Here is a 17999-nt window from a genome sequence, read left to right as displayed (position 1 = left end):
TCGGTGTCTCCCAGATGGACACACACGGGGTACTGGGGCCTATTCTCACATAGTATCTCACAATACAACACACAGGGAGTACTGGAGCCTATTCTCACATAGTATCTAACAATACGACACACACGGGGTACTGGGGCCTATTCTCACATAGTATCTCACAATACGACACACACGGAGTACTGGAGCCTATTCTCACATAGTATCTCACAATACGACACACACGGAGTACTGGAGCCTATTCTCACATAGTATCTCACAGTAAGACACACACGGGGTACTGGGGCCTATTCTCACATAGTATCTCACAATAGGACACACACGGAGTACTGGGGGCCTATTCTCACATAGTATCACACAGTACGACACACACGGGGTACTGGGGCCTATTCTCACATAGTATCTCATAGTACGACACACACGGGGTACTGGGGCCTATTCTCACATAGTATCTCACAATACGACACACACGGAGTACTGGAGCCTATTCTCACATAGTATCACACAATACGACACACACGGGGTACTGGAGCCTATTCTCACATAGTATCTCACAATACGACACACACGGAGTACTGGAGCCTATTCTCACATAGTATCTCATAGTACGATACACACGGGGTACTGGGGCCTATTCTCACATAGTATCTCACAATACGACACACACGGAGTACTGGAGCCTATTCTCACATAGTATCTAACAATACGACACACACGGGGTACTGGGGCCTGTTCTCACATAGTATCTCACAATACGACACACACGGAGTACTGGAGCCTATTCTCACATAGTATCTCACAATACGACACACACGGGGTACTGGGGCCTATTCTCACATAGTATCTAACAATACGACACACACGGGGTACTGGAGGCCTACTCTCACATACTATCACACAATACAACACATTGGGTACTGGTCCTATTCTCACATAGTATCTCGCAATACGACACCGAGGGGGACTGGGGAACTATTCTCACATAGTATCTCACAGTATGACACACACGGGTACCTGGGGCCTATTCTCACAAAGTATCTCACAATACGACACACACGGGGTGCTGGGGGCCTACTCTCAAATAGTATCACACAATACGACACACACGGGTACTGGGGACTATTCTCACATGGTATCTCACAATACGACACACACGGGGTACTGGGGGCCTATTCTCACATAGTATCTCACAGTACGACACACACGGGTACTGGGGGCCTATTCTCACATAGTATCACACAATACGACACACATGGGTACAGTGGGCCTATTCTCACATAGTATCTAACAATACGACACACACGGGGTACTGGGGGCCTACTCTCACATAGTATCTCACAATACAAAACACACGGACTACTGGGGGCCTATTCTCACATAGTATCACACAGTACGACACACACGGGGTACTGGGGCCTACTCTCACATAGTATCACACAATACGACACACACGGGGTACTGGAGGCCTACTCTCACATACTATCACACAATACAACACATTGGGTACTGGTCCTATTCTCACATAGTATGTCACAGTACGACACACACGGGTGCTGGGGGCCTACTCTCAAATAGTATCACACAATACGACACACACGGGGTACTGGGGACTATTCTCACATGGTATCTCACAAGACGACACACACGGGGTACTGGGGGCCTACTCTCACATAGTATCTCACAGTACGACACACACGGGTACTGGGGGCCTATTCTCACATAGTATCACACAGTACGACACACATGGGTACTGTGGGCCTATTCTCACATAGTATCTAACAATACGACACACACGGGGTACTGGGGGCCTTTTCTCACATAGTATCACACAGTGCGACACACACAGGGTACTGGGGGCCTTTTCTCACATAGTATCAGATAATACGACACACACGGGGTACTGGGGGCCAACTCTCACATAGTATCACACAGTACGACAAACACGTGGTACTGGGGGCCTACTCTCAAATAGTATCACACAATACGTAACAACATGGGGTACTGGGGACTATTCTCACATGGTTTCTCACAATACGACACACACGGGGTACTGGGTGCCTTTTCTCACATAGTATCTCACAGTACGACGCACTTGGTACTGGAGCCTAATCTCACATAGTATCACACAGTACGACACACACGGGGTACTGGGGAACTATTCTCACATAGTATCTCACAGTACGACACACACGGGGTACTGGGGGCCTATTCTCACATGGTATCTCACAATACCACACACACGGGGTACTGGGGGCCTATTCTCAAATAGTATCTCACAGTACGACACTCATAGAGAATTGGGGCCTATTCTCACATAGTATCACACAATACGACACACACGGGTACTGGGGCCTACTCTCACATAGTATCACACAATACGACACACACGGGTACTGGGGCCTATTCTCACATAGTATCACACAGTACGACACACACGGGTACTGGGGCCTATTCTCACATGGTATCTCACAATACGACACACTGGGGTACTGGGGGCCTACTCTCAAATAGTATCACACAATACGACACACGTCGGGTAATAGGCCTACTCTCACATAGTATCACACAATACGACACACATGGGGTACTGGGGGTCTATTCTCACATGGTATCTCACAATACGACACACATGGGGTACTGGGGGCCTGTTCTCACAAGTATCACACAGTACGACACACATGGGTACTTATGGGCCTACTCTCACATAGTATCACACAATACGACACACACGGGTACTGGGGCCTATTCTCACATAGTATCACACAGTACGACACACACGGGTACTGGGGCCTATTCTCACATAGTATCACACAATACGACACACGTCGGGTACTAGGCCTACTCTCACATAGTATCACATAATACGACACACATGGGGTACTGGGGGCCTATTCTCACATGGTATCTCACAATACGACACACATGGGGTACTGGGGGCCTATTCTCACAAGTATCACACGGTACGACACACATGGGTACTATGGGCCTACTCTCACATAGTATCACACAATACGACACACACGGGTACTGGGGCCTATTCTCACATAGTATCACACAGTACGACACACACGGGTACTGGGGCCTATTCTCACATAGTATCACACAATACGACACACGTCGGGTACTAGGCCTACTCTCACATAGTATCACACAATACGACACACATGGGGTACTGGGGGCCTATTCTCACATGGTATCTCACAATACGACACACATGGGGTACTGGGGCCTATTCTCACATAGTATCTCACAGTGCGACACACACGGGGTACTGGGGGCCTATTCTCACATAGTATCTCACAATACGACACACTGGGTACTGGGCGCCTATTCTCACATAGTATCACACAGTACGACACACACGGGGTACTGAGGGCCTATTTTCACATATTATCACACAGTACGACACACATGGGTAATAGGGGCCTATTCTCACATAGAACAACACTCCAACACAAAAGTTTGTTATCGTGTTCTGCAGTAGAACTGCGACCTGTCCGCGGATAAGTTGCAAATAATTCGCTAAAAATTGGCGAATAGATCGTGGATTTCTGCGAACACTATTTTATTGTTTTATGGCACTAATTAGGAGTTTTATGGGACTATCACGCCACTAATGCGAGGCGGGCCATGGCAATAGCCTCAATACATCTACAATGTATACTATGATGCTACGCTGTGTATGGATTACAGGTACATTTAATAAGTACATGTAAACACCACTTTGTAAAATATTTCTGCTGTGACAATGCTGTCATTAATAGTTCTTTTTGACATGAATATTTGATTTATGATCAACTTGCAATGTTGCTTGTCTTGTACAAATCTACATGTATACATGTATGTACTAGCATCTCCTTACCTATAAATACCACTTTGACACAGGTTTGAGAACAGTGAGATGAGATGGAGTTTAATAAAGCAGTGTATTTATTCAAATTCTTCACGCAAAACACAACGGCATACATGTTTGTTCTTCACTCAAAGCATAGGGAATGTTGGATATCATTACACTTCATCACGTTTTTAAGGAAAGCAGAATACCTTATCATATAATAAAGTTACCATTTTGGAAAGATGGCGATTGTACAATTGTACGATTGTAAAGCATGCAGTGGTGATATTCATGTAAAGCATGCGGTGGTGATCTTCATGACAAAATATGCAGTGGTAATCTTCATATAAAACTTGCAGTTGTGGCCAATAGCTGAGCATGTGACATTCAAAAACCATTTTGGTACGAGATATACACATTAGTGCAGCAGCATGGCATAATCACAGAACGCATAGAGGCATTTGATCTTCACCCGAAAGCATAATGGAACACGATCTTCACGCAAAGCACAACGGCACATGATCTTCACCCAAAGCATAGGGAATGTCGGATATCAATACACGTCATCACGCTTTTAAGGACAGCAGAATAGCTTATAATATAATAAAGTGACCATTTAGGAAAGACAGAAAATCTTCTGAACTCAAAATACTCATAATTTACAATTCACATGAGCTCAAATCAAGTGGTTATTTTAAAGTAGCCATCCACAACAACAAACTCAGAGGGCCAAACAAGATGCTGGGATTAAACTGGACACTACTCGCCATCGTTCTGCAAGTGTCAGCTCAATGGGTCTAATTTAGTTATATATCACATCATATATTTCTTGTCTTGCGGGAACGTGGTCTGAAGTGGCCATGGAAAAACATAAATCCTAGTCTAAAGGAACAATATACTACTGTCGCATTTAAGCATCAGCTGTCTATAATAATGTCAAACTACATAGTGTTATTACATGCTGCAGTTGGGCATCCGTTGTCTGCCATAAATTTGAAATGAAAGAGGCTCATTATTGTTTTAGTGGGAAAACACTTATCTGCAAAATAAATCAATCTATATATTAAATCACAATCGGTCATTATTGCTGCAGTAGTCATCAGTTGTGTGGAAATACATATGATATTGAATCGGGTGATTTCTGCTGTAGTTGGACACCAGTTGTCTGGAGCCGCCGATATATTGCTGGAATATTTCCGTGCACGGCGTTCTACGAGAAACAAACAGTTGTTTGGAATATATTTAAAACTTCATAGTTCCATTATTTCTGCAGTGGGTCATTAGTTGTCTGGAATAAATTTGAAATTAAAATAAGTGTCATTACTGCTGCTGATGGACACCAGTGATGCTGTCTGTGGCGGATCCAAGGAAGAGCAAGTACATGAGGACAGACAAATGTGTATATAATTCTTCATTATTTATTTAAATAGATAACCAAATGACCCAAGAGAGAATGAGATGATGTGCTGATCTCCATGTAAAAAGAAGCGACAAAACACTTTCATTATTCCTACGAAATCTCTGCCAAAAGCACATGCAATTGTACAATTGTACAATTGTAAAGCATGCAGTGGTGATCTTCATGTGAAGCATGCGGTGGTGATCTTCATGCCAAATATGCAGTGGTGATCTTCATATAAAACTTGCAGTTGTGGCCAATAGCTGAGCATGTGACATTCAAAAACCATTTTGGTACGAGATATACACATTAGTGCAGCAGCATGGCATAATCACAGAACGCATAGAGGCATATGATCTTCACCCGAAAGCATAATGGAACACGATCTTCACGCAAAGCACAACGGCACATGATCTTCACCAAGAGCATAGGGAATGTCGGATATCAATACACGTCATCACGCTTTTAAGGACAGCAGAATAGCTTATAATATAATAAAGTGACCATTTTGGAAAGACAGAAAATCTTCTGAACTCAAAATACTCATAATTTACAATTCACATGAGCTCAAATCAAGTGGTTATTTTAAAGTAGCCATCCACAACAACAAACTCAGAGGGCCAAACAAGATGCTGGGATTAAACTGGACACTACTCGCCATCGTTCTGCAAGTGTCAGCTCAATGGGTCTAATTTAGTTATATATTTCATCATATATTTCTTGTCTTGCGGGAACGTGGTCTGAAGTGGCCATGGAAAAACATAAATCCTAGTCTTAAGGAACAATATACTACTGTCGCATTTGAGCATCAGCTGTCTGTAATAATGTCAAACTACATAGTGTTATTACATGCTGCAGTTGGGCATCCGTTGTCTGCCATAAATTTGAAATGAAAGAGGCTCATTATTGTTGTAGTGGGAAATCACTTATCTGCAAAATAAATCAATCTTTATATTAAATCACAATCGGTCATTATTGCTGCAGTAGTCATCAGTTGTGTGGAAATACATATGATATTGAATCGGGTGATTTCTGTTGTAGTTGGACACCAGTTGTCTGGAGCCGCCTATATATTGCTGGAATATTGCCGAGTACGGCGTTCTACAAGAAACAAACAGTTGTTTGGAATATATTTAAAACTTCATAGTTCCATTATTTCTGCAATGGGTCATTAGTTGTCTGGAATAAATTTGAAATTAAAATGAGTGTCATTACTGCTGCTGATGGACACCAGTGATGCTGTCTGTGGCGGATCCAAGGAAGGAACAAGTACATGAGGACAGACAAATGTGTATATAATTCTTCATTATTTATTTGAATAGATAACCAAATGACCCAAGAGAGAATGAGATGATGTGCTGATCTCCATGTAAAAAGAAGCGACAAAACACTTTCATTATTCCTACGAAATCTCTGCCAAAAGTACACGCGATTGTACAATTGTACAATTGTAAAGCATGCAGTGGTGATCTTCATGTAAAGCATGCGGTGGTGATCTTCATGCCAAATATGCAGTGGTGATCTTCATATAAAACTTGCAGTTGTGGCCAATAGCTGAGCATGTGACATTCAAAAACCATTTTGGTACGAGATATACACATTAGTGCAGCAGCATGGCATAATCACAGAACGCATAGAGGCATATGATCTTCACCCGAAAGCATAATGGAACACGATCTTCACGCAAAGCACAACGGCACATGATCTTCACCCAAAGCATAGGGAATGTCGGATATCAATACACGTCATCACGCTTTTAAGGACAGCAGAATAGCTTATAATATAATAAAGTGACCATTTTGGAAAGACAGAAAATCTTCTGAACTCAAAATACTCATAATTTACAATTCACATGAGCTCAAATCAAGTGGTTATTTTAAAGTAGCCATCCACAACAGCAAACTCAGAGGGCCAAACAAGATGCTGGGATAAAACTGGACACGACTTGCCATCGTTCTGCAAGTGTCAGCTCAATGGGTCTAATTTAGTTATATATTACATCATATATTTCTTGTCTTGCGGGAACGTGGTCTGAAGTGGCCATGGAAAAACATAAATCCTAGTCTTAAGGAACAATATACTACTGTCGCATTTGAGCATCAGCTGTCTGTAATAATGTCAAACTACATAGTGTTATTACATGCTGCAGTTGGGCATCCGTTGTCTGCCATAAATTTGAAATGAAAGAGGCTCATTATTGTTTTAGTGGGAAAACACTTATCTGCAAAATAAATCAATCTATATATTAAATCACAATCGGTCATTATTGCTGCAGTAGTCATCAGTTGTGTGGAAATACATATGATATTGAATCGGGTGATTTCTGCTGTAGTTGGACACCAGTTGTCTGGAGCCGCCTATATATTGCTGGAATATTTCCGTGCACGGCGTTCTACAAGAAACAAACAGTCGTTTGGAATATATTTAAAACTTCATAGTTCCATTATTTCTGCAATGGGTCATTAGTTGTCGGGAATAAATTTGAAATTAAAATGAGTGTCATTACTGCTGCTGATGGACACCAGTGATGCTGTCTGTGGCGGATCCAAGGAAGGAACAAGTACATGAGGACAGACAAATGTGTATATAATTCTTCATTATTTATTTAAATAGATAACCAAATGACCCAAGAGAGAATGAGATGATGTGCTGATCTCCATGTAAAAAGAAGCGACAAAACACTTTCATTATTCCTACGAAATCTCTGCCAAAAGCACATGCAATTGTACAATTGTACAATTGTAAAGCATGCAGTGGTGATCTTCATGTAAAGCATGCGGTGGTGATCTTCATGCCAAATATGCAGTGGTGATCTTCATATAAAACTTGCAGTTGTGGCCAATAGCTGAGCATGTGACATTCAAAAACCATTTTGGTACGAGATATACACATTAGTGCAGCAGCATGGCATAATCACAGAACGCATAGAGGCATATGATCTTCACCCGAAAGCATAATGGAACACGATCTTCACGCAAAGCACAACGGCACATGATCTTCACCCAAAGCATAGGGAATGTCGGATATCAATACACGTCATCACGCTTTTAAGGACAGCAGAATAGCTTATAATATAATAAAGTGACCATTTTGGAAAGACAGAAAATCTTCTGAACTCAAAATACTCATAATTTACAATTCACATGAGCTCAAATCAAGTGGTTATTTTAAAGTAGCCATCCACAACAACAAACTCAGAGGGCCAAACAAGATGCTGGGATTAAACTGGACACTACTCGCCATCGTTCTGCAAGTGTCAGCTCAATGGGTCTAATTTAGTTATATATTACATCATATATTTCTTGTCTTGCGGGAACGTGGTCTGAAGTGGCCATGGAAAAACATAAATCCTAGTCTTAAGGAACAATATACTACTGTCGCATTTGAGCATCAGCTGTCTGTAATAATGTCAAACTACATAGTGTTATTACATGCTGCAGTTGGGCATCCGTTGTCTGCCATAAATTTGAAATGAAAGAGGCTCATTATTGTTTTAGTGGGAAAACACTCATCTGCAAAATAAATCAATCTAAATATTAAATCACAATCGGTCATTATTGCTGCAGTAGTCATCAGTTGTGTGGAAATACATATGATATTGAATCGGGTGATTTCTGCTGTAGTTGGACACCAGTTGTCTGGAGCCGCCGATATATTGCTGGAATATTGCCGAGTACGGCGTTCTACAAGAAACAAACAGTTGTTTGGAATATATATAAAACTTCCTAGTTCCATTATTTCTGCAATGGGTCATTAGTTGTCTGGAATAAATTTGAAATTAAAATGAGTGTCATTACTGCTGCTGATGGACACCAGTGATGCTGTCTGTGGCGGATCCAAGGAAGGAACAAGTACATGAGGACAGACAAATGTGTATATAATTCTTCATTATTTATTTAAATAGATAACCAAATGACCCAAGAGAGAATGAGATGATGTGCTGATCTCCATGTAAAAAGAAGCGACAAAATACTTTCATTATTCCTACGAAATCTCTGCCAAAAGCACGTGCGATTGTACAATTGTACGATTGTAAAGCATGCAGTGGTGATCTTCATGTAAAGCATGCGGTGGTGATCTTCATGCCAAATATGCAGTGGTGATCTTCATATAAAACTTGCAGTTGTGGCCAATAGCTGAGCATGTGACATTCAAAAACCATTTTGGTACGAGATATACACATTAGTGCAGCAGCATGGCATAATCACAGAACGCATAGAGGCATATGATCTTCACCCGAAAGCATAATGGAACACGATCTTCACGCAAAGCACAACGGCACATGATCTTCACCCAAAGCATAGGGAATGTCGGATATCAATACACGTCATCACGCTTTTAAGGACAGCAGAATAGCTTATAATATAATGAAGTGACCATTTTGGAAATACAGAAAATCTTCTGAACTCAAAATACTCATAATTTACAATTCACATGAGCTCAAATCAAGTGGTTATTTTAAAGTAGCCATCCACAACAACAAACTCAGAGGGCCAAACAAGATGCTGGGATTAAACTGGACACTACTCGCCATCGTTCTGCAAGTGTCAGCTCAATGGGTCTAATTTAGTTATATATTACATCATATATTTCTTGTCTTGCGGGAACGTGGTCTGAAGTGGCAATGGAAAAACATAAATCCTAGTCTTAAGGAACAATATACTACTGTCGCATTTGAGCATCAGCTGTCTGTAATAATGTCAAACTACATAGTGTTATTACATGCTGCAGTTGGGCATCCGTTGTCTGCCATAAATTTGAAATGAAAGAGGCTCATTATTGTTTTAGTGGGAAAACACTTATCTGCAAAATAAATCAATCTATATATTAAATCACAATCGGTCATTATTGTTGCAGTAGTCATCAGTTGTGTGGAAATACATATGATATTGAATCGGGTGATTTCTGCTGTAGTTGGACACCAGTTGTCTGGAGCCGCCGATATATTGCTGGAATATTTCCGTGCACGGCGTTCTACATGAAACAAACAGTTGTTTGGAATATATTTAAAACTTCATAGTTCCATTATTTCTGCAATGGGTCATTAGTTGTCTGGAATAAATTTGAAATTAAAATGAGTGTCATTACTGCTGCTGATGGACACCAGTGATGCTGTCTGTGGCGGATCCAAGGAAGGAACAAGTACACGAGGACAGACAAATGTGTATATAATTCTTCATTATTTATTTAAATAGATAACCAAATGACCCAAGAGAGAATGAGATGATGTGCTGATCTCCATGTAAAAAGAAGCGACAAAATACTTTCATTATTCCTACGAAATCTCTGCCAAAAGCACGTGCGATTGTACAATTGTACGATTGTAAAGCATGCAGTGGTGATCTTCATGTAAAGCATGCGGTGGTGATCTTCATGCCAAATATGCAGTGGTGATCTTCATATAAAACTTGCAGTTGTGGCCAATAGCTGAGCATGTGACATTCAAAAACCATTTTGGTACGAGATATACACATTAGTGCAGCAGCATGGCATAATCACAGAACGCATAGAGGCATATGATCTTCACCCGAAAGCATAATGGAACACGATCTTCACGCAAAGCACAACGGCACATGATCTTCACCCAAAGCATAGGGAATGTCGGATATCAAAACACGTCATCACGCTTTTAAGGACAGCAGAATAGCTTATAATATAATAAAGTGACCATTTTGGAAAGACAGAAAATCTTCTGAACTCAAAATACTCATAATTTACAATTCACATGAGCTCAAATCAAGTGGTTATTTTAAAGTAGCCATCCACAACAACAAACTCAGAGGGCCAAACAAGATGCTGGGATTAAACTGGACACTACTCGCCATCGTTCTGCAAGTGTCAGCTCAATGGGTCTAATTTAGTTATATATTACATCATATATTTCTTGTCTTGCGGGAACGTGGTCTGAAGTGGCCATGGAAAAACATAAATCCTAGTCTTAAGGAACAATATACTACTGTCGCATTTGAGCATCAGCTGTCTGTAATAATGTCAAACTACATAGTGTTATTACATGCTGCAGTTGGGCATCCGTTGTCTGCCATAAATTTGAAATGAAAGAGGCTCATTATTGTTTTAGTGGGAAAACACTCATCTGCAAAATAAATCAATCTAAATATTAAATCACAATCGGTCATTATTGCTGCAGTAGTCATCAGTTGTGTGGAAATACATATGATATTGAATCGGGTGATTTCTGCTGTAGTTGGACACCAGTTGTCTGGAGCCGCCGATATATTGCTGGAATATTGCCGAGTACGGCGTTCTACAAGAAACAAACAGTTGTTTGGAATATATATAAAACTTCCTAGTTCCATTATTTCTGCAATGGGTCATTAGTTGTCTGGAATAAATTTGAAATTAAAATGAGTGTCATTACTGCTGCTGATGGACACCAGTGATGCTGTCTGTGGCGGATCCAAGGAAGGAACAAGTACATGAGGACAGACAAATGTGTATATAATTCTTCATTATTTATTTAAATAGATAACCAAATGACCCAAGAGAGAATGAGATGATGTGCTGATCTCCATGTAAAAAGAAGCGACAAAATACTTTCATTATTCCTACGAAATCTCTGCCAAAAGCACGTGCGATTGTACAATTGTACGATTGTAAAGCATGCAGTGGTGATCTTCATGTAAAGCATGCGGTGGTGATCTTCATGCCAAATATGCAGTGGTGATCTTCATATAAAACTTGCAGTTGTGGCCAATAGCTGAGCATGTGACATTCAAAAACCATTTTGGTACGAGATATACACATTAGTGCAGCAGCATGGCATAATCACAGAACGCATAGAGGCATATGATCTTCACCCGAAAGCATAATGGAACACGATCTTCACGCAAAGCACAACGGCACATGATCTTCACCCAAAGCATAGGGAATGTCGGATATCAATACACGTCATCACGCTTTTAAGGACAGCAGAATAGCTTATAATATAATGAAGTGACCATTTTGGAAATACAGAAAATCTTCTGAACTCAAAATACTCATAATTTACAATTCACATGAGCTCAAATCAAGTGGTTATTTTAAAGTAGCCATCCACAACAACAAACTCAGAGGGCCAAACAAGATGCTGGGATTAAACTGGACACTACTCGCCATCGTTCTGCAAGTGTCAGCTCAATGGGTCTAATTTAGTTATATATTACATCATATATTTCTTGTCTTGCGGGAACGTGGTCTGAAGTGGCCATGGAAAAACATAAATCCTAGTCTTAAGGAACAATATACTACTGTCGCATTTGAGCATCAGCTGTCTGTAATAATGTCAAACTACATAGTGTTATTACATGCTGCAGTTGGGCATCCGTTGTCTGCCATAAATTTGAAATGAAAGAGGCTCATTATTGTTTTAGTGGGAAAACACTTATCTGCAAAATAAATCAATCTATATATTAAATCACAATCGGTCATTATTGTTGCAGTAGTCATCAGTTGTGTGGAAATACATATGATATTGAATCGGGTGATTTCTGCTGTAGTTGGACACCAGTTGTCTGGAGCCGCCGATATATTGCTGGAATATTTCCGTGCACGGCGTTCTACATGAAACAAACAGTTGTTTGGAATATATTTAAAACTTCATAGTTCCATTATTTCTGCAATGGGTCATTAGTTGTCTGGAATAAATTTGAAATTAAAATGAGTGTCATTACTGCTGCTGATGGACACCAGTGATGCTGTCTGTGGCGGATCCAAGGAAGGAACAAGTACATGAGGACAGACAAATGTGTATATAATTCTTCATTATTTATTTAAATAGATAACCAAATGACCCAAGAGAGAATGAGATGATGTGCTGATCTCCATGTAAAAAGAAGCGACAAAACACTTTCATTATTCCTACGAAATCTCTGCCAAAAGCACATGCAATTGTACAATTGTACAATTGTAAAGCATGCAGTGGTGATCTTCATGTAAAGCATGCGGTGGTGATCTTCATGACAAAATATGCAGTGGTGATCTTCATATAAAACTTGCAGTTGTGGCCAATAGCTGAGCATGTGACATTCAAAAACCATTTTGGTACGAGATATACACATTAGTGCAGCAGCATGGCATAATCACAGAACGCATAGAGGCATATGATCTTCACCCGAAAGCATAATGGAACACGATCTTCACGCAAAGCACAACGGCACATGATCTTCACCCAAAGCATAGGGAATGTCGGATATCAATACACGTCATCACGCTTTTAAGGACAGCAGAATAGCTTATAATATAATAAAGTGACCATTTTGGAAAGACAGAAAATCTTCTGAACTCAAAATACTCATAATTTACAATTCACATGAGCTCAAATCAAGTGGTTATTTTAAAGTAGCCATCCACAACAACAAACTCAGAGGGCCAAACAAGATGCTGGGATTAAACTGGACACTACTCGCCATCGTTCTGCAAGTGTCAGCTCAATGGGTCTAATTTAGTTATATATTACATCATATATTTCTTGTCTTGCGGGAACGTGGTATGAAGTGGCCATGGAAAAACATAAATCCTAGTCTTAAGGAACAATATACTACTGTCGCATTTGAGCATCAGCTGTCTGTAATAATGTCAAACTACATAGTGTTATTACATGCCGCAGTTGGGCATCCGTTGTCTGCCATAAATTTGAAATGAAAGAGGCTCATTATTGTTTTAGTGGGAAAACACTTATCTGCAAAATAAATCAATCTATATATTAAATCACAATCGGTCATTATTGCTGCAGTAGTCATCAGTTGTGTGGAAATACATATGATATTGAATCGGGTGATTTCTGTTGTAGTTGGACACCAGTTGTCTGGAGCCGCCTATATATTGCTGGAATATTGCCGTGCACGGCATTCTACAAGAAACAAACAGTTGTTTGGAATATATTTAAAACTTCATAGTTCCATTATTTCTGCAATGGGTCATTAGTTGTCTGGAATAAATTTGAAATTAAAATAAGTGTCATTACTGCTGCTGATGGACACCATTGATGCTGTCTGTGGCGGATCCAAGGAAGGAACAAGTACATGAGGACAGACAAATGTGTATATAATTCTTCATTATTTATTTAAATAGATAACCCAATGACCCAAGAGAGAATGAGATGATGTGCTGATCTCCATGTAAAAAGAAGCGACAAAACACTTTCATGATTCCTACGAAATCTCTGCCAAAAGTACACGCGATTGTACAATTGTACAATTGTAAAGCATGCAGTGGTGATCTTCATGTGAAGCATGCGGTGGTGATCTTCATGCCAAATATGCAGTGGTGATCTTCATATAAAACTTGCAGTTGTGGCCAATAGCTGAGCATGTGACATTCAAAAACCATTTTGGTACGAGATATACACATTAGTGCAGCAGCATGGCATAATCACAGAACGCATAGAGGCATATGATCTTCACCCGAAAGCATAATGGAACACGATCTTCACGCAAAGCACAACGGCACATGATCTTCACCCAAAGCATAGGGAATGTCGGATATCAATACACGTCATCACGCTTTTAAGGACAGCAGAATAGCTTATAATATAATAAAGTGACCATTTTGGAAAGACAGAAAATCTTCTGAACTCAAAATACTCATAATTTACAATTCACATGAGCTCAAATCAAGTGGTTATTTTAAAGTAGCCATCCACAACAACAAACTCAGAGGGCCAAACAAGATGCTGGGATAAAACTGGACACGACTTGCCATCGTTCTGCAAGTGTCAGCTCAATGGGTCTAATTTAGTTATATATTACATCATATATTTCTTGTCTTGCGGGAACGTGGTCTGAAGTGGCAATGGAAAAACATAAATCCTAGTCTTAAGGAACAATATACTACTGTCGCATTTGAGCATCAGCTGTCTGTAATAATGTCAAACTACATAGTGTTATTACATGCTGCAGTTGGGCATCCGTTGTCTGCCATAAATTTGAAATGAAAGAGGCTCATTATTGTTTTAGTGGGAAAACACTTATCTGCAAAATAAATCAATCTATATATTAAATCACAATCGGTCATTATTGCTGCAGTAGTCATCAGTTGTGTGGAAATACATATGATATTGAATCGGGTGATTTCTGTTGTAGTTGGACACCAGTTGTCTGGAGCCGCCTATATATTGCTGGAATATTGCCGTGAACGGCGTTCTACAAGAAACAAACAGTCGTTTGGAATATATTTAAAACTTCATAGTTCCATTATTTCTGCAATGGGTCATTAGTTGTCTGGAATAAATTTGAAATTAAAATAAGTGTCATTACTGCTGCTGATGGACACCAGTGATGCTGTCTGTGGCGGATCCAAGGAAGGAACAAGTACATGAGGACAGACAAATGTGTATATAATTCTTCATTATTTATTTAAATAGATAACCCAATGACCCAAGAGAGAATGAGATGATGTGCTGATCTCCATGTAAAAAGAAGCGACAAAACACTTTCATGATTCCTACGAAATCTCTGCCAAAAGTACACGCGATTGTACAATTGTACAATTGTAAAGCATGCAGTGGTGATCTTCATGTGAAGCATGCGGTGGTGATCTTCATGCCAAATATGCAGTGGTGATCTTCATATAAAACTTGCAGTTGTGGCCAATAGCTGAGCATGTGACATTCAAAAACCATTTTGGTACGAGATATACACATTAGTGCAGCAGCATGGCATAATCACAGAACGCATAGAGGCATATGATCTTCACCCGAAAGCATAATGGAACACGATCTTCACGCAAAGCACAACGGCACATGATCTTCACCCAAAGCATAGGGAATGTCGGATATCAATACACGTCATCACGCTTTTAAGGACAGCAGAATAGCTTATAATATAATGAAGTGACCATTTTGGAAATACAGAAAATCTTCTGAACTCAAAATACTCATAATTTACAATTCACATGAGCTCAAATCAAGTGGTTATTTTAAAGTAGCCATCCACAACAACAAACTCAGAGGGCCAAACAAGATGCTGGGATTAAACTGGACACTACTCGCCATCGTTCTGCAAGTGTCAGCTCAATGGGTCTAATTTAGTTATATATTACATCATATATTTCTTGTCTTGCGGGAACGTGGTATGAAGTGGCCATGGAAAAACATAAATCCTAGTCTTAAGGAACAATATACTACTGTCGCATTTGAGCATCAGCTGTCTGTAATAATGTCAAACTACATAGTGTTATTACATGCTGCAGTTGGGCATCCGTTGTCTGCCATAAATTTGAAATGAAAGAGGCTCATTATTGTTGTAGTGGGAAATCACTTATCTGCAAAATAAATCAATCTTTATATTAAATCACAATCGGTCATTATTGCTGCAGTAGTCATCAGTTGTGTGGAAATACATATGATATTGAATCGGGTGATTTCTGTTGTAGTTGGACACCAGTTGTCTGGAGCCGCCTATATATTGTTGGAATATTGCCGAGTACGGCGTTCTACATGAAACAAACAGTTGTTTGGAATATATTTAAAACTTCATAGTTCCATTATTTCTGCAATGGGTCATTAGTTGTCTGGAATAAATTTGAAATTAAAATGAGTGTCATTACTGCTGCTGATGGACACCAATGATGCTGTCTGTGGCGGATCCAAGGAAGGAACAAGTACATGAGGACAGACAAATGTGTATATAATTCTTCATTATTTATTTGAATAGATAACCAAATGACCCAAGAGAGAATGAGATGATGTGCTGATCTCCATGTAAAAAGAAGCGACAAAACACTTTCATTATTCCTACGAAATCTCTGCCAAAAGTACACGCGATTGTACAATTGTACAATTGTAAAGCATGCAGTGGTGATCTTCATGTAAAGCATGCGGTGGTGATCTTCATGCCAAATATGCAGTGGTGATCTTCATATAAAACTTGCAGTTGTGGCCAATAGCTGAGCATGTGACATTCAAAAACCATTTTGGTACGAGATATACACATTAGTGCAGCAGCATGGCATAATCACAGAACGCATAAAGGCATATGATCTTCACCCGAAAGCATAATGGAACACGATCTTCACGCAAAGCACAACGGCACATGATCTTCACCCAAAGCATAGGGAATGTCGGATATCAATACACGTCATCACGCTTTTAAGGACAGCAGAATAGCTTATAATATAATAAAGTGACCATTTAGGAAAGACAGAAAATCTTCTGAACTCAAAATACTCATAATTTACAATTCACATGAGCTCAAATCAAGTGGTTATTTTAAAGTAGCCATCCACAACAACAAACTCAGAGGGCCAAACAAGATGCTGGGATTAAACTGGACACGACTTGCCATCGTTCTGCAAGTGTCAGCTCAATGGGTCTAATTTAGTTATATATTACATCATATATTTCTTGTCTTGCGGGAACGTGGTCTGAAGTGGCAATGGAAAAACATAAATCCTAGTCTTAAGGAACAATATACTACTGTCGCATTTGAGCATCAGCTGTCTGTAATAATGTCAAACTACATAGTGTTATTACATGCTGCAGTTGGGCATCCGTTGTCTGCCATAAATTTGAAATGAAAGAGGCTCATTATTGTTTTAGTGGGAAAACACTTATCTGCAAAATAAATCAATCTATATATTAAATCACAATCGGTCATTATTGTTGCAGTAGTCATCAGTTGTGTGGAAATACATATGATATTGAATCGGGCGATTTCTGTTGTAGTTGGACACCAGTTGTCTGGAGCCGCCTATATATTGCTGGAATATTTCCGTGCACGGCGTTCTACAAGAAACAAACAGTCGTTTGGAATATATTTAAAACTTCCTAGT

This window comes from Haliotis rufescens, unplaced genomic scaffold (genome assembly GCF_023055435.1).
Source record: "Haliotis rufescens isolate VD_foot unplaced genomic scaffold, xgHalRufe1.0.p SCAF_27, whole genome shotgun sequence".
Lineage (NCBI taxonomy): Eukaryota > Metazoa > Mollusca > Gastropoda > Lepetellida > Haliotidae > Haliotis > Haliotis rufescens.
The sequence above is the reverse complement of the archived record's forward strand: the minus strand, read 5'-3'. Positions refer to the sequence as shown.